General features: G+C 45.6%; 1 protein-coding gene across 1 annotated transcript in view; it reads right to left on the reverse strand.

Moving 5' to 3' along the window:
- The window catches only part of LOC138853167 (uncharacterized), a 673,459-nt gene that overhangs the window by 219,884 nt on the left and 429,064 nt on the right, over window positions 1-24,511 (reverse strand). The window lies entirely within an intron of this gene.

Genomic DNA, 24,511 nt, shown 5'->3' on the forward strand with positions numbered 1-24,511 from the left:
TGATCACGATGGTTTCCAGGAACATATCACGTTGTCTCTTGGGAACCTCTAGTTCCTTACTGTAGATGGGTGAGTCACATCCCACTGAGAGATTCTCACGGGCCATATGGAGGTTATCTACTAAGAGGGATTAATTAGCTACAGTCGAGGTATTTCTAGTTTTACATGTATGGTATACAATACCAACATCAAGAATTAGACATATGTGCAACATCTGACTATATTTATTGTAGACGTATCGTCATTCAGTGGCTTTATCAATACAAATTCAAGGGCATAATTGAAAGAGTAGAACTATATACAAAAGATGAGGTAATCAGTCCTTCAGCCTTGGAGTTGGTGAAGAGTACCGAACTCTTGAAGACTTCTGAAATGAGAGTAGTATAGCAGAAGGTTCTCTCCCCTCCCTCCAATCCTCCAGCCACTTTGTATTCTTAAAATGGCTGATGATGAGAAAGGTGAAAGCAGAATTTTATTTCTAGTGCAAGAACTAGTACTATTACTATCACAGCTACTGCTACTACTACTACTATGACCACCATCACTATATTTAAGCTCTGGATGTCTCATTATCAAATAATGATGAAATTGTTGCTAAACTATCGTCAGCCAGCCCAACCTGTCAGCCACAGACATCACAGCAATGTTGTAAAAACAGTCAAATGGGTGACTGTTGAAGGCGCCTTCAACAGTAGTAATCAGACTGTACTGCTCTAGCTGCGTGCAGTAGCAACCTATATTTTGTTCGCGTCGCAGACTATTTTTGTCGCCTTTTAAAGTTTTTCGTTTTGGTATGTTATATTATTTTGTATGGATATAGGACAACGTAAAGTAACTTACAAATGTGTTGCAAACCGTATGTGAAGAATTGACTTAACTGCTGGGAGGATTGGTGGCGTCAGCGATGCCCTGAGCCTAGCCAGCCTCAGCTTACACACAGTGAGAATTGAAAGCTTAAGTTATATCAAGAGATACGATATTATATGAAAGATCGACAACATACAGAGAAGACGAAATTGATTCTATATATTAGAAACCTTTCCTACGAAAACAGACTGAAGTCACTGAACTTGCACTCTCTGAAACGTACAAATGGAAAACTGGAATAACTGAGGGGATATACACAGCGTGTTCAAAATATCTTAACAAGATAGGACTCACAGCAATGGACTCAAGTAGGACAAATTTAGATTTAGAAAGGATATTGGGAAGCACTGGTTTGAGTAACAGAGCTGCAGTCAATATACCTTTGATACGAGAGAAGTGTAGGAACTTACATCCTATATTATATAGAGCACTTACTTTGATATTGTCCACCTAGTCAATTTTAATTTTGATTATAAACATATCATAATTTTAATTTCGATTAGTTAGTATCCTATCAGTTGCAATCCTAAAGCGCTATTTAATTTATGATAAATTAAAAGGATAACGGAACCATTATACTGACTAGTTACAAAAACCCAGTAACAATCTGAATGCTAGTATTCTCTGGAGATGTCTATGCTTATAGACATAGCGTTTTTTTGTAACACCTACGGTGTACCTACTTTTCAACGAGTTTATTTTGCACTTCCACATCTCTTCCTTCAGGATGTTATGGCAGTGTGCAGATTTGGAACAAGGTCCTCAAGTACTTTCTAGGTATGTATTCGTATTGTATATGATTTACTGGTTTAGTTCTGGTCCGGGTCTTGTCCTTGTGGTGATCCAGCGAGGTATATAGTATTATATATCTTTATCTCCTCCGTACCAGTGAGTAGATGAGTGGAACAAACTTCCAGGTAGCGTCAATATGACAAGAACTTTGGGTATCTTTAAAATATAGGTTGGATGGGTACATGAGTTGGTGTGGGTGAGGGTGAGTTGGACATGCCTAACATGGACCTGCAGAATTGAGACACTAATGCAACATAAGGAAATGTTTATTGAAGAAACGTTTCACCACACACTGGCTTCATCAGTCCAGTACAAAACAAAGGTGTAAACCACTTATCATCTGTCAGACACTGTAACATCATGGCATCTTGATACAAAGAATTCTTCAACTTCTCCAACCTTTGGACAAAGACCTACTTAGACTAGTGGATGGTACCACTATGACTCCGCCTCCTCCTGCTTTGTCTCACCTGTCTACAATATATAAGCCAATTCTACGGCCTTATGCTATACTTTCTACAAGACTGATGGACTGAACACATACTCCAGGGTGAGGGACTGATTACCTTAAACTCCTCTCCTTATAGCTTTCTGCTTTGTATTGGACTGATGAAGCCCACTGTGTGACGAAACGTTTCTTCAATAAAGATTCCCATATATTGCATAAGTTTCTCAATCTTCAACTTGTCGGTTTTAAACCACTTATCACATGGACTTGTAGGCCTGCTGCAGTGTTTTTTTTCCATGTTCTAATGTTTTTAAATCATTTTATATCTTCAACTCCCCGTCTCTCTCCCAACCAGTCACCCTCTGGCGGACACTCCTCACTACTTCCTCCCACCGAGATGAGCCAGAATGTTAGGAAGTTGATAAATTAGGACACATGTGCAACACTTGGGTATCTTTAATGAAGAAACGTTTCGCCACACAGTGGCTTCATCAGTCCATACAAAGGAGAAAGGTGAATAACAGGAGGAGTTTGAGGTAATCAGTCTCTCAGCCTTGAGACGATGTAATCAGTCCATCAATCTTTTCAAGATTGATGGACTGATTACCTCAAACTCCTCCTGTTCTTCACCTTCCTCCTTTATTTGGACTGATGAAGCCACTGTGTGGCGAAACGTTTCTTCATTAAAGATACCCAAGTGTTGCGCATATGTCTAATTTATCAAGTTGTCGGTTCTCTGAACCATTAATCTACATATTAAGAAGTATGTGTGTGTTGTTCCAGTCACGGTACTGTCTTTTTTTGTTCTTCATGTTATGAGGTATTTCTTCAGTCTTAGAGTCGTCAGGAGGAGGAAGAATGACCTGGACAGTGGAGCGGCAGAAGCGAGATTCATATATAACCTAATAGATACGATAAGCTTTCAAACCCAAGAGAATGAATCCTATAGCCGCCAACGAAGAGGCGGAGCCAGGAGCTGAGATTCGACCCCTGCAACCACATATAGGTGAGTACCCTCTCTGTCTCACAACCCTCTCTTCTCACCCCCACTTCCCCCGGTCTCGCTCTCAAAGGCTGTCAAGTGACTGCCTTTGTCGGACTTTTGTACCTGGCTAGTATGGGGGAGGGGTGAGACTGCTGCCCAAACTTACATGGGCATACACAGGTACTCCTTCCCTGGGGCTGCCCACCCTAGTACCCAGAGTGAGGAGCGACGCCTGTGTAGAGGTGAGAACAATCACTTCATTTGTGGTGAATGACTTTCAACTCCCCCCGCTGACCCCTCCCCCTTGTGCCTCCCACAACACACCATCTTGCTCACTCCCTCATCCCCCTTCCTTCCTTATCTACCTTCCTCTCTCCCTACCGACACTCCTACCCACCTCTCCACAAATATCTCACCTTCACTCCCCGTTCATCTAAGTGCTTGCCTACTTCCCTCTTTCATCTCATTATATCAATGTTATTATCACTGATGTAATGTTACCTGTCAAACACAGCAACATTGTGGAGTCTTGGTACAGAAGACGTCTCCGCAACCCACTTTGCTAACCTCTCGTCCAACTCTTGGACATGACCTACTTCCACGGGTGTACCCCGCCCACCTGTGACAATGAGGGACTGATTCCCTCCTCTTCTGCAGTCTTTCGTTGATGTCCCTGTATTGTACTGATAATGTCACTGGCTGGGGAAACGTCCACAAAATATAGCTATCCAGTTGTAATTCTTGTGTCTAACTCAGGGGTTTCCAAACTGCAGCCCACCACAAGATTTTTTGCGGCCCCCAACAACTTGAAATATTTATAAACTGTACAATTAATAAACCCTCATTTTCAGTCACTTACAGTTGAGGATTTTGTTGTTTGTAACAATTTTTATGTCAACATTTGTTCAAAATTTAGTTCTTGTTCCTTCATAACTGTCACATTTCTCTTTTGTTCTGAATCATATTTTGCTGATTACAAAAAACATCCCAATAAAACTTATTCATTCATTTACATTTATTTATAAAACTGGTTGCTGGCCTGATCGATCAGGATGTTGGTGGCCGCCGCTCGTATGCACCACAGCCTGGCTGATCGGGAACTGATTTGAGGAATATGTCGAGTTCCCTTCTGAAACTAATATGCCACTGACAAAACTAAGAGAACCATAGCATCACACAGCTGAACACGCCAAGATACGAATGTACGCATCACCACAGGTTATTTACCTTCAATTTACGAGCAGTCTTGTTTAAGTAAGACCAAAGTGGCCCCTCACATAACACTAACCTAACCATCTTTACCTGCGGGGATTCTGGCGGATGTGGTGTACCTGTGACCGGTATCCAGAGTTGTTCTACTTCCGTAGCAACAACCTGCTTATATTCTGACCAGATGTGACCTCAAGTTATATCCTATATTTGTACTCGGTGCTTCAGGCTTTAGGTACCGAAGCAACTGCAATTTGTCACAGTTGATCATGTCACTTCGGGTTGGCTGTGAAGAACACTTGGTGGAGGTGTTGGTGGGACCCCAAACTACTTCCTGTGGTGAGTGGAAGCAGCTGGTATGGTGGTGGTGAGGCCACCAAGCCACCAACACTCTGCCCTCAACACCATAAACAACCATCCCTGTGCCTCAAGCCTAATCACTCACAACTGTATGTGCCCAATCCTACTCGTACTACTTTGAGTGAACTCAACCTACCGATATTCAATTATGTTTAACCCGAAACAAACTTAAAACTAAATAAATTTTTATCATGAATCAAAACGCAAGAAAGGAATTGGCTAGCTCAACCCCCAGTGCAAGTGCAGAAGACCCGGGTGTCGTCTCCTGTACCGTCGTCTCCCCGTCCTCCTCAGTCGTCTCCTGTTCCTCCCTCGGGTCTGCGGCGACCAAGCCGACTTTCGCTGGCCTCAACCTCGCCAGAAGCCACCACCCACTCACTGGTGAGGATCAGGGCGTCGCACTCCGTGAGGATCGCGAGGCACCTGCCGGTGAGGATCGGAGCGACGCACTCCGTGAGGGTGGGAGCGACGCACACCATGAAGGTGGGAGCGACGCACACCATGAGGGTGGGAGCGACGCACACCATGAGGGTGGGAGCGACGCACACCATGAGGGTGGGAGCGACGCACACCATGAGGGTGAGAGCGACGCACACCGTGAGGTAGTGACCAAAGAATATAGCTCACAGAAACGCTACCATCTTGGGTTAGTCAAGGCGTACATCATTTTGGTTTTAGCGAGTGCCATGATGGTGTGTTTAATAGTGACGTGCTCCTACCTCTTCTACTACGCTTATTACCATTCCAAACCCTGCTGAACCTCTGCTGCAGGCCGCTCCAACCTTCATTAACCACATCTACCTGGGGGTTACCTGGAGGTTATTCCGGGGATCAACGCCCCCGCGGTCCGGTCCATGACCAGGTCTCCAGGAACATCAGGGCCTGATCAACTAGGCTGTTATTACTGGCCGCACGTAGTCCAATGTACGAACCACAACTCGGCTGATCCGGCACTGACTCTAGGTATCTGTGCAGCTCCCTCCTGAAGACAACCAGGGGTCTATTGGTAATTCCCCTTATGGCTGGTGGGAGGCTGTTCAACAGTCTTGGGCCCCGGACAATAATGATGTTTTCTCTTAGTGTACTAATGGCGCCCCCACTTTTCACTGGGGGTATGTTGTATCGCCTGCCAAGTCTTTTGCTTTCGTAGTGAGTGATTTCTGCGTGCAGATTAGGGACCAGAGAACCTTTACTGCACGTATAAGTTCCATCAAACACCTTAATTACTGGGAGCGCCTGGAAGCACTTGACTTGTACTTACTGGAGCGCAGGCGAGAGAGATATATCATAATCTACACCTGAAAGATTCTGGAGGGACTGGTCCCTAATATGCACACAGCAATCACTCCATACGAAAGCAAAATACTTGGCAGGCGATGCAACATACCCCCAGTGAAAAGTAGGGGCGTCACTGGTACACTAAGAGAAAACGCAATAAGTGTCCGGGGCCCAAGACTGTTCAACAGCCTCCCACCAGCAATAAGGGGCATTAGGGGAAGACCTCTGGTTGTCTTCAAGAGGGAGCTGGACAAATACCTAAAGACGGTGCCGGATCAGCCGGGCTGTGGTTCGTACGTTGGATTGCGTGCGGCCAGCAGTAACAGCCTCGTTATCAGACCCTGATCCACCGGAAGGCCTGGTCGTGGACCGGGCCGCGGGGGCGTTGATCCCCGGAATACCCTTCAGTTAGACCAGTCCCTCTAGAATTTTAAGAACATAAGAAGGAACACTGCAGCAGGCCTACTGGCCCATGCGAGGCAGGTCCAAGTCTCCTACCGGCTTAAGCCAATGCACCCAACCTAGTCAGGTCAGGTCACATTCACTTAAGGAAGGAACACGGCAACTGACCTAGTAGCACAAGCTAATCAGGTCCAACTCACACCCACCCACACCCACTCATGTATTTATCTATGTTTAAAACCACACAACGTATTTTCCAGGTATAGAGTACGATGTGCATTTCTCGCTTGCGCTTCAGTGAGTACAAGTCAAATGCTTCCAGGCGTTCCCAGTAGTTAAGGTGTTTTATGGAACTTATATGTGCAATAAACGTTCTCTGTACATCTTCTAGATCTGCGATTTCACCTGCCTTGAATGGAGCTATTAGTGCACAGCAGTATTCCAGCCTAGAGAGAACAAGTGATTTAAAAAGGATCATCAGTGGCTTGACATCTGTTTTTTTGAATGTTCTCATTATCCATCCTATCATTTTCTTCTCAGATGTGACAGTGGCACTGTTGTGATCCTTGAAGGATAGATCCTCATACATTACCACTCTCAGGTCCTTCACATTACTTTTCCTCTCTCTTGTTCGGTTACAGTTAGTACCCGCCACTGGCAGTCTAACGTATGTACATGAATGATATATAATACCGACAAGATGAAGAATTAGATATATGTGCAACATCTGGGTATCGTTATTTGTAGACGTTTCGCCCTCTAGTGGCCTTATCAATACAAGGATATAACGTGAAGAATGTAGAATTGTAAACAAAAGATAAGGTAATTAGTCCCTCAACCTTGGAGTTGGTGAAGATCACCGCAGTCTTGAAGACTGAAGCACAGGCAGGAAGACTGGCTGTTATGCTTCAGAGTCTTCAAGACTGCGGTGCTCTTCACCAACTCCAAGACTGAGGGACTGATTACCTCCTCTTCTGTATATAGTTCTACAGTCTTCCCATTATGTCCTTGTATTGATAAACCCAGTGGATGGCGAAAGGTCTACAAGAAGATACCCAGACGTGGCATACGTGTCCAATTCTTAACTCCAACGTATGCCACACAAGCAGGCAGATGAGGACGAGTTAATTTTCTTTTTAACAAATATTCATTTCTGTCAGCAACTTGCAACTTTCTTTCGTGTAAGTATATGCTCCTGCTCTACCGTCCAAAATCTAAACTCTTCGTGCCCCTTATTATTCTTAGTATATTCTGTGCGATATATCACATATATCCCACTAAAAATAAGATACCAGACTTTAGATAAAAATAAGATACTAGACTGTAGATAAAAATCCAAATGTATTCCTGTTAAACCTTTTGGGGCCTATTTCTTAGGCCTTTTATGTATCCATATAATCCTGCGCTACCGTTCACAGTATAGATATGGGGTGTACACGAAACTAACCACTTAGCGGCAAAATCTAATCTAAATCTTATAGTGCTGGGCCGCTCAAACTGGTTCAGAATTTTAGTTCCTCGGCCGGTCTCTTCCTACGTCTTCAGCTACGAGGACGGGGCTCGAGAGACCATTGTCTCTGGACACATATGCGACATTTGGGTATTTTGTTAGGGCAAAAATTTTAAGTGTTTACATTTGCCCCAACTGATTATCAGTACCTTTTTGATGAGTTTCGAGATTTTATCTACTCGCAGAGCCCGGTCCTGGACCAGGATTGTCTGGTACTTGCCTGGTCAATCAGGTTGTTGCTGCCGGCGGCCCGCTGACCCACATATCCAACACAGACTGATTGCTGCACTTACCATATACATACACCATTCATACTCTCACTGCCCTCCAACAACAGTATAAAAAACAAATCACTTTATTCAATTTAAGTGATGGGAATATTTCTCCATGCTTATTTGTCCATCGGTAAGTAAACTGAGGGGTATCTCAACCCTACTAGACATACTCAAATAGCTGTGGGCGCTCCTAGCCTGTCCACATACAACTATAGGTGCTCCCAGCTCACTAATACTGTCCCACTACTTGGAAATGTTGTAACGAGACTTTGTCGCCAATACAAAGAAAGGCTGAGAGTTGTGGCAGGGTTTCACCCCAGGTATGGTGCTAATGTTAAAATTGTGAAAATGATGTATCTTGCTTATATTAGATCATTGGTTGATTATGCGGCGCCACTACTTGCTCTTGTGTCTGACTGGAAGCTTGGAGGGCTGGAAAAACTGCAGAACGAAGCAATGAGGATCATCCTAGGATGCTCTCGTACTGTCAAAATTTTAAATATGCGGAAAAAACGTGACATTCCAAGCATCAGAGATCGTCTAACTGAAAGAAATACCCTCATTGGGGTCAATATGCTCACGCTAGCCCTTTCAAACCTTTGCACAGAAGCCCTCCAAACTTTGCTCAGCACTGGTGAACACCCCTCCAGATGGATCGAAAAACCTGGAACCGACCTCCGCATGAACCAGCTACATGATCTATGTCAAGTAAGGCAACAGTGGCACTTCCCGGCTCCGTGGGATATTACCCCATTCCAAACTACCATCCCTCCATTACCCCCCAAAATATTTCTTAAATCACAACCAAAGTTTCGCCTTGAAGCCAAACATGATGCCTTAAGCTGTACTGATAACTTAGTCACACACACTCTTACACAAGTTATTTACGTTGATGGTTCTGTTCACCAATCCACTGGTGCAGCTGGTAGTGTTGCTGTCATACAGAGTGATGGCTCTAATAAAGAAATTGGAGCACGCATCAATAACTGGGCCTCTACCCTTCAAGCAGAACTCTTTGCCATACTCCTTGCACTCAAATGCGTCCATGTATTTACGGTTGACACTTTAATTGTAGCTGATTCTCTATCATCTATAAATGTTCTCAACTCATTAAGTATAAATTGTGGCATGCTTGTGTCAGAAGCCAGACACAGGTATGGTAGGACTGAGGACAGTGGAGTCAGAGTGCACATTGCTGTGCACATTGCACATTGGTCTTCATATGCATGATAGAACTGATAAATTGGCTAAGTTGTATGCTTTCAGAGGCAGTAGATTACAATCTTGGCTTGTCAGTCAGCAGTTTGAGAACAATAGTACGAAAGAACTTCAACTGAATTTTGACTTAAGACTCAGGGAGACTGACACAAGTCAGTCCATCTACCATGATTCTATCATGCAGGAGGAGCCACATGTCTATGGTGCATCCAACAAAATAAACAGACTCTTGGATGTCACTACTGCCCGGCTCCGGCTGGGTTACAAGTATCTTTGGCAGGTTAAATCACCACCACCAGATGTAGACAAACGAAATGTAAACTACAGGACTAGTACTGTCACACCCTGTGTCATTATGTACTGGAGTGCTATAAAATTAATTAATTCAGAGACAACTCACTCAGAAATGTTCAAGAAATGGCAAAGTATTTTATCCACAGTGGTATATTACAGACCATTCTGGAGAAATACCCTGACTTTGCTAGCTGTAAATAAAGCATTACCACGTGTGCGTGTGTGTGTATGTGTGTGCCCGTGCTTGTGTGTGCCCGTGCTTGTGTGTGTGTGTGTGTGTGTGTGTGTGTGTGTGTGTGTGTGTGTGTGTGTGTGTGCGTGCGTGCGTGCGTGCGTGCGTGCGTGCGTGCGTGCGTGCGTGTGCGTGTGTGTGTGTGCGTGTGTGTTCGTGTGCTGGTGTGTGCGTGATGGTGTGTTCGTGTACTCACCCAGTTGTGGTTGCAGGAGTCGGTTCCCAGCTCCTGGCCCTGCCTCTTCACTGACCGCTACTCGGTCACTCTTCCCGCTCCATGAGCTTTATCATACCTCTCCTGACTACTCTGAGGCTGAAGAAATACTTCCTGACATCCCCGTGGTTCATCTGAGTCTTCAACTTCCAACTGTGTCCCCTTGTTGTTGTGTCCCATCTCTGGAACATTTTGTCTCTGTCTACCTTGTCAATTCCTCTCAGTATTTTGTATGTCGTCATCATGTTCCCCATATCTCTCCGGTCTTCCAGTGTTGTTAGGTGGATTTCCCATAACCTTTCCTCGTAGGACATACCTCTTAGCTCCGGGACTAGTCTTGTTGCAAACCTTTGCACTTTCTCTACTTTCCTTACATGCTTGGCTAGGTGTGGGTTCCAAACTGGTGCTGCATACTCCAATATAGGTCTAACATACACGGTGTACAGGGTCCTTAATGACTCCTTATTAAGATGTCGGAATGCTGTTCTTAGGTTTGCCAGGCGCCCATATGCTGCAGCAGTTATTTGGTTGATGTGCCTGGTGTTATACTCACCCCAACGTCCTTTTCCTTGAGTGAGGTTTGTAGGCTCTGGCCCCCTAGACTGTACTCCATCTGTGGACTTCTTTGCCCTTCCCCAATCTCCATGCCTGTGTGTGTGTGTGTGTGTGTGTGTGTGTGTATGTGTGTGTATGTGTGTGTGTGTGTGTGTGTGTGTGTGTGTGTGTGTGTGTGTGTTCGTGTGTGTACTCACTTATTTGTGGTTGGAGGGGTCGATTCATAGCTCCTGGCCCCGCCTCTTCACTGATTGCTACTAGGTCCTCTCTCCCTGTTCCATGAGCTTTATCAAACCTCGTCTTAAAACTATGTATGGTTCCTGCCTCCACTACGTCACTTTCTAGGCTATTCCACTGCCTGACTACTCTATGACTGAAGAATTACTTCCTAACATCCCTGTGAGTCATAGGAGTCTTCAACTTCCAATTGCGGCCCTTTGTTTCTGTGTCCCATCTCTGGAACATGCTGTCTCGTCCACCTTGTCTATTCCGCGCAGTATTTTATATATCGTTATTATGTCTCCCCTGACCCTCCTGTCCTCCAGTGTCGTCAGGCCAATTTCTCTTAACCTTTCTTCGTAGGACAATCCCCTTAGCTCTGGGACTAGTCTTGTTGCAAACCGTTGCACTTTCTCTAATTTCTTGACGTGCTTGTGTGTGTGTGTGAGTGTGTGAGTGTGTGTGTGTGTGTGTGTGTGTGTGTGGTGTGTGTGGTGCGTGTGTGTGTGTGTGTGTGTGTGTGTGTGTGTGTGTGTGTGTGTGTGTGTGTGTGTGTGTGTGTGTGTGTGTGTGGTGTGTGTGGTGTGTGTGGTGTGTGTGGTGTGTGTGTGTGTGTGTGTTTTCTGTGTGTGTTTTGTGTGTGTGTGTGTGTGTGTGTGTGTGTGTGTGTGTGTGTGTGTGTGTGTGTGTGTGTGTGTGTGTGTGTGTGTGTGTGTGTGTGTGCGCGCGCGCTCGTATGTGTGTGTGACCCAATTAATATTTGTACTTATAACTCATTACAGTTATGACCAGGTGTGTATGTGGGAATATCTCATTACTTTGTAATTTGTTCATGATTCTAACCATGTATAGACGTGTAGATGGTTCATTACCTTTGTAACTTGTCATGATTGTGACCAGATATGACCTGGAGAGTGTACAAAGAACATTCACGGCACACGTAAGTGCGATAAGGCACCTACACTACTGGGAACAGTTGAAGGTCCTTGATCTGTATTCCCTCGAACGCAGGAGAGAGAGATACATTATAATATATACATGGAAGGTCCTGGACGGATTGGTATCAAACTTGCACACGAAAATCACTCCCTATGAAAGCAAAAGACTCGGCAGGAGATCCAACATTCCCCCGATGAAAAGCAGGAGCGCCACGAGTACGTTGAGAGACAACACAGTAAGTGTCCGGGGCCCAAGACTGCTCAATTGCCTCCCAGTATACATAAGGGGGATTACCAATAGACCCCTGGCTGTCTTCAAGAAGGCACTGGACAGGCACCTAAAGTCAGTACCTGACAAACCGGGCTGTGGTTCATACGTCAGCTTGCATGCGGCCAGCAGTAACAGCCTGGTTGATCAGACCATGAGGCCTGGTCTCAGACCGGGCCGCGGGGGCGTTGATCCCCGAAACCCTCACCAGGTAAACTCCAGATCTACCTGGAGTTCATTACCTTTCTAACTTGTTCAACTATCAAAACTGGGGTCCAGTTCTTGGACCCATTATGTACCTTTGTGGGAATGGTGTGACTACCACCCACAGGATGGGTATGGTGTGACTACCACCCACAGGATGGGTAAGGTGAGACTACCACCCACAGGATGGGTATGGTGTGACTACCACCCACAGGATGGGTATGGTGTGACTACCACCCACAGGATGGGTATGGTGTGACTACCACCCACAGGATGGGTATGGTGTGACTACCACCCACAGGATGGGTATGGTGTGACTACCATCTACAGGATGGGTATGGTGTGACTACTACCCACAGGATGGGTATGGTGTGATTACCACCCACAGGATGGGTATGGTGTGACTACCACCTACAGGATGGGTATGGTATGACTACCATCTACAGGATGGGTATGGTGTGACTACCACCCACAGGATGGGTATGGTGTGACTACCATCTACAGGATGGGTATGGGGTGACTACCACCCACAGGATGGGTATGGTGTGACTACCACCCACAGGATGGGTATGGTGTGACTACCACCCACAGGATGGGTATGGTATGACTACCACCCACAGGATGGGTATGGTATGACTACCATCTACAGGATGGGTATGGTGTGACTACCACCCACAGGATGGGTATGGTGTGACTACCATCTACAGGATGGGTATGGGGTGACTACCACCCACAGGATGGGTATGGTGTGACTACCACCCACAGGATGGGTATGGTGTGACTACCACCCACAGGATGGGTATGGTATGACTACCACCCACAGGATGGGTATGGTGTGACTACCATCTACAGGATGGGTATGGTGTGACTACCACCCACAGGATGGGTATGGTGTGACTACCACCCACAGGATGGGTATGGTGTGACTACCATCTACAGGATGGGTATGGTGTGACTACCATCTACAGGATGGGTATGGTGACTACCACCCACAGGATGGGTATGGTGTGACTACCACCCACAGGATGGGTATGGTGTGACTACCACCTACAGGATGGGTATGGTGTGACTACCACCTACAGGATGGGTATACCTGGAGGTTACCTGGAGGTTATTCCGGGGATCAACGCCCCCGCGGCCCGGTCCATGACCAGGCCTCCCGATGGATCAGGACCTGATCAACTAGGCTGTTACTGCTGGCCGCACGCAGTCCGACGTACGAGCCACAGCCCGGCTGATCCGGCACTGACTTTAGGTATCTGTCCAGCTCTCTCTTGAAGGCAGCCAGGGGTTTGTTGGCAATTCCCCTAATGCTTGATGGGAGGCTGTTGAACAGTTTTGGGCCCCGGACACTTATGGTGTTTTCTCTTAGTGTACCAATGGCGCCCCTACTTTTTATTGGCGGCATTTTGCATCGCCTGCCCAGTCTTTTACTTTCGTAGGGAGTGATTTCTGTGTGCAGATTTGGGACCATTCCTTCCAAGATTTTCCAAGTGTAGATTATGATATATCTCTCCCTCCTGCGTTCCAACGAGTACAAGTCAAGTGCTTCCAAGCGTTCCCAGTAGTTAAGGTGCTTGACAGAACTTATACGTGCAGTAAAGGATCTCTGTACACTCTCTAGATCTGCGATTTCACATGCTTTGAATGGAGATGTTAATGTACAGCAGTATTCCAGCCTAGAGAGAACAAGTGATTTGAAAAGGATCATCATGGGCTTGGCATCTCTCGTTTTGAAAGTTCTCATTATCCATCCTATGGGTGTTAGGTAAGACACATATGCAACAGTTAGGTATCTTTATTATGAAACGTTTCGCCTACACAGTAGGCTTCTTCAGTCGAGTACAGAAAAGTTGATAGAAGCAGAAGATACTTGAAGACGATGTAATCAGTCCATCACCCTTAAAGTTTTGAGGTGGTCAGTCCCTCAGTCTGGAGAAGAGCATTGTTCCGTTGTCTGAAACAACATGGAGATGAAGTGACAGGATGGAGCTTTATATAGCGCCAAGAGGTGAGACGTAGGTCACTAGAAGAGGTAAGAACTCAGATGTTGGGAGGTCAGGTCCCTCTCAAATCCAGCCGCTCTCACTTTAAGGGTGATGGACTGATTACATCGTCTTCAAGTATCTTCTGCTTCTATCAACTTTTCTGTACTCGACTGAAGAAGCCTACTGTGTAGGCGAAACGTTTCATAATAAAGATACCTAACTGTTGCATATGTGTCTTACCTAACAACCTGTCGGTATTTTATACCATTTTAATGTTCATCCATCCTATGGTGTGACTACCACCCACAGGATGGGTATGGTGTGACTACCACCCACAGGATGGGTATGGTGTGACTACCACCCACAGGATGGGTATGGGGTGAATACCACCCACAGAATGGGAATGGGGTGAATACCACCCACAGGATGGGTATGGGGTGAATACCACCCACATGATGGGAATGGTGTGACTACCACTCACAGGATGGGTATGGTGTGACTACCACCCACAGGATGGGTATGGGGTGAATACCACCCACAGAATGGGAATGGGGTGAATACCACCCACAGGATGGGAATGGTGTGACTACCACCCACAGGATGGGTATGGTGTGACTACCACCCACAGGATGGGTATGGGGTGAATACCACCCACAGAATGGGAATGGGGTGAATACCACCCACAGGATGGGTATGGGGTGTATAATAAAGATATTAAACTGTCTTGATGGCAGTGAGTTCACTCACAGGATGAGTGGCACTGACCAATATGGCAGTGAGTTCACTCACAGGATGAGTGACACTGACCAATATGGCAGTGAGTTCACTCACAGGATGAGTGACACTGACCAATATGGCAGAGTTCACTCACAGGATGAGTGGCACTGACCAATATGGCAGTGAGTTCACTCACAGGATGAGTGACACTGACCAATATGGCAGTGAGTTCACTCACAGGATGAGTGGCACTGACCAATATGGCAGAGTTCACTCACAGGATGAGTGGCACTGACCAATATGGCAGTGAGTTCACTCACAGGATGAGTGACACTGACCAATATGGCAGAGTTCACTCACAGGATGAGTGGCACTGACCAATATGGCAGTGAGTTCACTCACAGGATGAGTGACACTGACCAATATGGCAGTGAGTTCACTCACAGGATGAGTGACACTGACCAATATGGCAGAGTTCACTCACAGGATGAGTGGCACTGACCAATATGGCAGTGAGTTCACTCACAGGATGAGTGACACTGACCAATATGGCAGAGTTCACTCACAGGATGAGTGGCACTGACCAATATGGCAGTGAGTTCACTCACAGGATGAGTGACACTGACCAATATGGCAGTGAGTTCACTCACAGGATGAGTGGCACTGACCAATATGGCAGTGAGTTCACTCACAGGATGAGTGGCACTGACCAATATGGCAGTGAGTTCACTCACAGGATGAGTGGCACTGACCAATATGGCAGTGAGTTCACTCACAGGATGAGTGACACTGACCAATATGGCAGTGAGTTCACTCACAGGATGAGTGACACTGACCAATATGGCAGAGTTCACTCACAGGATGAGTGGCACTGACCAATATGGCAGTGAGTTCACTCACAGGATGAGTGACACTGACCAATATGGTAGAGTTCACTCACAGGATGAGTGGCACTGACCAATATGGCAGTGAGTTCACTCACAGGATGAGTGACACTGACCAATATGGCAGTGAGTTCACTCACAGGATGAGTGACACTGACCAATATGGCAGAGTTCACTCACAGGATGAGTGGCACTGACCAATATGGCAGTGAGTTCACTCACAGGATGAGTGACACTGACCAATATGGCAGTGAGTTCACTCACAGGATGAGTGACACTGACCAATATGGCAGAGTTCACTCACAGGATGAGTGGCACTGACCAATATGGCAGTGAGTTCACTCACAGGATGAGTGACACTGACCAATATGGCAGTGAGTTCACTCACAGGATGAGTGGCACTGACCAATATGGCAGTGAGTTCACTCACAGGATGAGTGACACTGACCAATATGGCAGTGAGTTCACTCACAGGATGAGTGGCACTGACCAATATGGCAGAGTTCACTCACAGGATGAGTGGCACTGACCAATATGGCAGTGAGTTCACTCACAGGATGAGTGACACTGACCAATATGGCAGAGTTCACTCACAGGATGAGTGGCACTGACCAATATGGCAGTGAGTTCACTCACAGGATGAGTGACACTGACCAATATGGCAGTGAGTTCACTCACAGGATGAGTGACACTGACCAATATGGCAGAGTTCACTCACAGGATGAGTGGCACTGACCAATATGGCAGTGAGTTCACTCACAGGATGAGTGACACTGACCAATATGGCAGTGAGTTCACTCACAGGATGAGTGACACTGACCAATATGGCAGAGTTCACTCACAGGATGAGTGGCACTGACCAATATGGCAGTGAATTCACTCACAGGATGAGTGGCACTGACCAATATGGCAGTGAGTTCACTCACAGGATGAGTGACACTGACCAATATGGCAGAGTTCACTCACAGGATGAGTGGCACTGACCAATATGGCAGAGTTCACTCACAGGATGAGTGGCACTGACCAATATGGCAGAGTTCACTCACAGGATGAGTGGCACTGACCAATATGGCAGTGAATTCACTCACAGGATGAGTGGCACTGACCAATATGGCAGTGAGTTCACTCACAGGATGAGTGACACTGACCAATATGGCAGTGAGTTCACTCACAGGATGAGTGGCACTGACCAATATGGCAGTGAGTTCACTCACAGGATGAGTGACACTGACCAATATGGCAGTGAGTTCACTCACAGGATGAGTGGCACTGACCAATATGGTAGAGTTCACTCACAGGATGAGTGACACTGACCAATATGGCAGTGAGCTCACTCACAGGATGAGTGACACTGACCAATATGGCAGTGAGTTCACTCACAGGATGAGTGGCACTGACCAATATGGTAGAGCTCACTCACAGGATGAGTGACACTGACCAATATGGCAGTGAGTTCACTCACAGGATGAGTGACACTGACCAATATGGCAGTGAGTTCACTCACAGGATGAGTGGCACTGACCAATATGGTAGAGTTCACTCACAGGATGAGTGACACTGACCAATATGGCAGTGAGTTCACTCACAGGATGAGTGGCACTGACCAATATGGTAGAGTTCACTCACAGGATGAGTGGCACTGACCAATATGGCAGTGAGTTCACTCACAGGATGAGTGGCACTGACCAATATGGTAGAGTTCACTCACAGGATGAGTGACACTGACCAATATGGCAGTGAGTTCACTCACAGGATGAGTGGCACTGACCAATATGGCAGAGTTCACTCACAGGATGAGTGACACTGACCAATATGGCAGAGTTCACTCACAGGATGAGTGGCACTGACCAATAAATTTGGCCTTCGAGGCCAAACGTAAAATCAAATTTATATCACACGATGAGATCAAATTTACTCCCAGAATTCCTATACTCATGTCCTCAACCACAACCACCACAACCACCGTCACAACCACCACCACCACCGTCACAACCACCACAACCACCGTCACAACCACCACCACCACAACCACCGTCACAACCACCACCACCACCGTCACAACCACCACAACCACCGTCACAACCACCACCACCACAACCACCACAACCACCGTCACAACCACCACCACCACAACCACCACCACCGTCACAACCACCACCACCGTCACAACCACCACCACAACCACCGTCACAACCACCACCACAACCACCGTCACAACCACCACCACCACAACCACCGTCACAACCACCACCACCACAACCACCGTCACAACCACCACCACCACCGTCACAACCACCACCACCACAACCACCGTCACAACCACCACAGTCACAACCACCACCACCACCACAACCACCGTCACCACCACCACCACCGTCACAACCACCACAACCACCGTCACAACCACCACCACAACCACCGTCACAACCACCACCACCACAACCACCGTCACCACCACCACAGCCACTGTCACAACCACCACCACCATCACAACCAACACCACAACCACCACCACCATCACAACCAACACCATCACAACCACCACCACCACAACCACCGTCACCACCACAACCACCGTCACAACCACCACCACCATCACAACCAACACCATCACAACCACCACCACCACCACCACAACCACCACCACCATCACAACCAACACCATCACAACCACCACCACAACCACCACCACAACCACCGTCACAACCACCACCACCATCACAACCAACACCGTCACAACCACCACCACCATCACAACCAACACCGTCACAACCACCACCACCATCACAACCACCACCACCACAACCACCACCGTCAACCAAGCTATCTCCCTCACACCACCTACGTATAAAAATAGAGTAGCACCAGAGTAGGCCTACTGGCATAAGCTAGGATACACTATCATCCCAGCATACTGCATCATACTTGGAGTTTACCTGAAGTCTCTTTCAGATGTCACCGCTCCCGCGACCCGGTTTCATACCAAGCTTCCTGGTTGTTAGCCTGGTCGATCAAGATGTAAGTGTCCGCCGCCAGCAGTCCAACGTATGCACCACAACCAGACTGATGAAGAATTGTTTTGAGGACTCTGTTAGGTTCCCTCTTGAAGACAGCTAGCTGTTTGTTGGTAATCCCTATTTTGAACGAAGGGAGAGTGTTGAAGAGTCTTGACCCCTTGACACTTACCGAGTTCTCTCTGGACTCGTATTTTCCCTGCTTTTCATTTTAGGTATCCCGCACTGTCTGCTCAACCTGTTGTGTTCATAAGTAGTAATTTCGGTGTGCAGGTCTGGCATTAATCTGTAAGTATCTTCCAGGTTTAGATTATGTATCTTTCTCGCCCAAATCCTAAGGAATTATGATAATTTAGGCGCTTGACTGAGTTTATACAATCTGTGAAGGTTCTCTGTACATTTTCCAGCTCAGCAATTTCGTCTACCTTGAAGGTGGCCGTTAGTACATATGAATATTCCAGCTTAGAGAGAACAAGTGACTGGAAGAGTATCAGTGTCTTGACATCTCTTGTTTTGAAGGTTCTAGTTATGCAACCTATCATCTTTCCTATAGATGCCATAACAACATTGTTGTGCTCCTTAAACGTGAGATATGACGTACCACTCCCAGATACCTAACATCTCTGACTTACCTTCTACCGAGTCGCTACAGTTTGTTTTATACTCCAATGTTTTTTTTTTTTATTTCGTCATGCTAGATACTGCATCCACCATACTACGACGAAACCCACCGCCATTCCACCGACAAAACTACCATCACCCCTACATACTGACTATCGTGGTCGTCTCTGACATACTGTTCATCACCGACAGGAATACTATGAGTGAGCATGTATATTATTGAGATGGCGCCACAATACCTGAGGCACCGACGCCGTGCATATTATCAACTGTGATTACAAGTGAACTAGACAAAAAATCTCACTGCCTGCGTGCCTCTGCATCAGTGACGCTCGTGTCTTGTCTTGGTCTCTGTGTTGGTGCCCACGGTCACCATCAACAACCTGATTGATCTGCAACCCCTTGCGCTTCATGAACCACAGTAAAGGTGTAAGGTCCTATGTCGGCCTGCAAGGCGCTAACACTACTTTTCATATACCTCTGACAGGTTTCCAGAGTTTTCCTGCTTCCACCGCCTTGACCTAGGCTCGACTTACCTTCTATAAGTTTATATATATTTTTTTTACTCCCGGAGCCCGACCAGACTTTAACGCGCTTGCCTGGTCAATCAAGCTGTTGCTGCTGGCGGCCCGCTGGCCCACACATCCATCACAGCCTGATTGATCTGGCACTTGGTAGAGATACTTGTCTAGTTTCTTGTTAAGACTCCTACACTTGTTCCAGCACTGTTTCTGATACCTTTTGGTAAGACCTTGAATAGCTTGGGGACAAGGATGTTGAATGTTCCCTCACTGTGCTGACAGCGACCTTGTCTTTACTGGACTTATATAGCACTTCACATCTCTCTCATTCCAGTGTTGTTATGACAGTGTGCAGACTTGGGACCAGTCCTTCTAGAATTTTTCAGGTGTAGGTTATAATACACCTCTCTCGCCTATGTTTCAAATTGGATTTCAATGGATTTCAAATGTTCCCAGTAATTTAAGTGCTTGAGTGAATCTATACGGGCAGTGAAGGTTCTCTGCATATTTTCCAGGTCTGCAGTTTTGCCTGCCTTGAATGAGGCTGTTAGAGAACAAGTGATTCAAAGAGTATCCTCATTAGCGCAACCCTTGTTTTGAAAGTTCTTGTTGTCCAGCCTATCACTCTTTCTTGCGGTTGTGATAGTGACAATGTTGTCTGATATGATTGCTCCAAATTCTTTCACATTGGTCTAATTACGGCCATTAATGTACGTATGAATCATACTAGAGGATGCTGCTGGTGTTTATCCTGGGAGGAATGTTATCTTCTGCACTACATACTAGGCTGTATACTCTCACAAACATTTAAATAACCTCAAACACTTTATTTTAGAATACTAAAGTGAGTGTGGTATAAACCTTGGTAATAAATACCGACAAGTTGTTTTAGAAAGACACGTAAGCAAACACTATAACATATTTATTAGAAAACGTTTCGGTCCTGGGACCTTGATCACTTCTAACATACAGAGGTAGAAAGACATTATATATATAGGCGGAGAGTGAGATGTGACGCACGTGACCTGAGGAATGTCTACAAAGGCTTTAACTACAAAGGCTTTAACGTGACCAAGATGACTGTACTACAGAGGCTCACCTGAATACAAGACATCAACATGGCCTCCAAACAGTGTCAAAAGTCAACATGCAACAAAAACATTTTAACATTTTTAAGATGATTTTCTCTGCTAAAGATGACACGAGGAGAAAAAAAATTACAAGAAACTTAAAAGACGCCTCAAACTTTGTAGTTAAAGTAGGCGAGGTGCCTGGGATCCGTGGCATGACAGTGAAGTGTTCAAGAGTCAGTGTCAAGCAGCCTGAAGAATGTGGTTCTGGTCAGCATCACCCACAAGTATTACTGCAACTCTTACTGACACAACTGAAAGAAAGCCGCGGGAAGGGAGAGAGGAGAGAGTGCGAGAGAGGGAGAAGCTAGGAGAAGTGAAAGAGAACCTGGAATAACTGAGGAAAATAAGAGAAGCTTGAGGAGGATAGAGAGAACCTGGGAAAAGAGAAAAAAACTGGGAAAGATGAAAGAACATAGGAGAAGTGAGAGAAAAAAAAATTGCTGGGAAAAGTGAGATACAAACTGTACAAAAAATACCGGAGACAGAACTTGCGTGCGTTCAATTTTAAATCCACACCTGTACGGACTCAACCACAGTGTTGGTAACCACAGTGTTGATCCTGCACTACACAGGCTTCGTGGCTACACCACCAAATATCAAGAAGTATAAGCATCAGGCGTCCAAAGGTTATACCACTACTCTACACATTAATAACGTCTCACCTAGACTATACGGCACAGGCCATACTATAGAATTTATATAAATGTATTGAATAAGGATGAAGTTAATCCATTGCATAAGGAGTCTTAAAGAGCCCTCACCTACACTGATGAATGACAAAGAATGAGGGATGATGTGAAGTATATACATGGACATTTATGTTAGGTAAAATGACACGCGTGCAACTAATGCGACATTTTATCGTGGCAACGTTTCGCTCTCCAGGAACTTTGTTAACGACCTGACAAAGCTCCTGGAGAGCGAAACCTTGCCACAATATAATGCCACATTAGTTGCACCTGTGTCCTTTTACCCAATAAATTGTCGGTAATTCTACCAACATTATGAGTACTTATAGCTGTGCCGAGAAGATCTAACCAAGAAAGAACTCGAGGCAATAGATTTCACGTGGATAAATTTAGATTTAGAAGGAACATGGGAAAATACTTGTTTACAAATAAGAACTGGTTTAGAAAAACATTTGAGCAAACGCTAACACAAATTAGAAAACGTTTCGGTCCTAGGATCTTGATCAAAAACCCAAGACCAAAACGAAGTGTAGTACCCTGGGTGGTGATGGTAGTAAAAGTAACAAGAACTTGCGCTAAGACTTCCCTGGATATCTTAAAATAACAGGTGAATAATTATGAATGAGTTGGGTTGAGGACTTGCTTACCAAGTGTCAGCAGACCTACTGCAGTGCTCCTTCATTCTTATGCTCTTATCAGATCAAATGCCCATCACTTCTGTTCATGAACAGAAGTGATGAATAGGCACGACCCACCTCTGTGAGTCATTCAACACAAGGAATAAGAACATAAGAACATAAGAACGAAGGAACACTGCAGAAGGCCTACTGGCCCATGCGAGGCAGGTCCAAGTCCCTACCGGCTTAAGCCAATGCACCCAACCTAGTCAGGTCAGGTCACATTGACTCAAGGGAGGAACACGGCAACCGACCCGTTAGCACAAGCTATCAGGTCTAACTCACACCCACCCACATCTACTCATGTATTTATCCAACCTATTTTTAAAGCTACACAACGTTCTGGCCTCTATAACGGTACTTGGGAGTTTGTTCCACTCATCCACAACTCTATTACCAAACCAGTACTTTCCTATATCCCTCCTGAATCTGAATTTTTCCAACTTAAAACCATTGCTGCGAGTCCTGTCTAGGCTAGATATTATCAGCACACTATTTACATCCCCTTTATTTATTCCTGTCTTCCACTTATAAACCTCAATCATATCCCCCCTAATTCTACGTCTTTCTAGAGAGTGCAGTTTCAGGGCCCTTAGTCTATCCTCATAGGGAAGGTTTCTGATACATGGGATCATCTTTGTCATCCTCCTTTGTACATTTTCCAGAGAATTTATATCCATTCTGTAAAACGGTGACCAAAACTGTGCAGCATAATCTAAATGAGGCCTAACCAAGGATGTATAGAGTTGAAGAACAACCTGAGGACTCCTATTATTTATGCTTCTTGATATGAAGCCAAGGATTCTATTAGCTTTATTGCGAACACTTATGCACTGTTGTCTTGGTTTCAGATTACTGCTAACCAGAACTCCTAAATCTTTTTCGCAATCCGTAATATTAAGATCTACATTATTTAGTTTATATGTGGCATGGTTATTGTCCTGTCCAACATTTAGAACTTTGCATTTGTCTATATTAAACTGCATCCGCCACTTCTCCGACCACTGCATCAGTCTATTCAAATCTTCCTGGAGTGCTCGAATGTCCTCGTCAGAATGAATTCGACGGCCTATTTTGGTGTCATCGGCAAACTTGCCGATGTCGCTCTTTATGCCCTCATCTATGTCGTTTATGTAGATTGTGAACAGCAGGGGGCCCAACACTGACCCCTGTGGAACACCGCTCGTGACGCTTCCCCACTCTGATTTCTCCCCATTTATGCAAACTCTCTGCTGCCTATTTGTCAACCATGCCTCTATCCAGGAAAAAATTTCTCCTCCTATTCCATGTGCTTTAATTTTCCTCAATAGTCTCTGATGTGGGACCCTGTCAAAAGCCTTACTGAAGTCCATATACACAATATCATATTCGTTACCATGATCTACCTCCTCAAATACCTTAGTGAAAAAAGTTAATAAATTCGTAAGGCAGGAACGTCCCTTTGTAAAACCATGCTGAGATTCGTTGATTAATTTATGCTTTTCAAGGTGGCTACGAACTGCCTCGGCAATTATTGATTCCATAAATTTTCCCACTATGGAGGTTAGGCTTATTGGTCTATAGTTCGAAGCTAAGGACCTGTCACCTGTTTTGAAAATAGGTATCACATTTGCCATTTTCCACTTATCTGGCACCATGCCAGTTTGTAGTGATATGTTGAAAAGATTAGCCAAAGGTGTGCTAAGCTCCTCTTTACATTCCTTTAGAACCCTTGCATACAGTTCATCAGGGCCTGGGGATTTGTTAGGTTTTAATTTATCTATTTGCCTAAGGACCATGTCACTTGTGACCCTAATAGTGCACAGTTTATTATCGTCCTGTTCTACATAATTTATCATTACTGGAATATCACTGGTATCCTCCTGTGTAAAAACTGAGAGGAAGTATGTGTTAAAAATTCTACACATTTCCTTATCACTGTCAGTGAGCTGACCCGAGGAACTTTTGAGTGGGCCTATCTTGTCCCTGATCTTACTTCTGTATACCTGAAAGAATCCTT

Source organism: Cherax quadricarinatus, chromosome 24 (assembly GCF_038502225.1).
Source record: "Cherax quadricarinatus isolate ZL_2023a chromosome 24, ASM3850222v1, whole genome shotgun sequence".
In the NCBI taxonomy this organism is placed as follows: Eukaryota; Metazoa; Arthropoda; class Malacostraca; order Decapoda; family Parastacidae; genus Cherax; species Cherax quadricarinatus.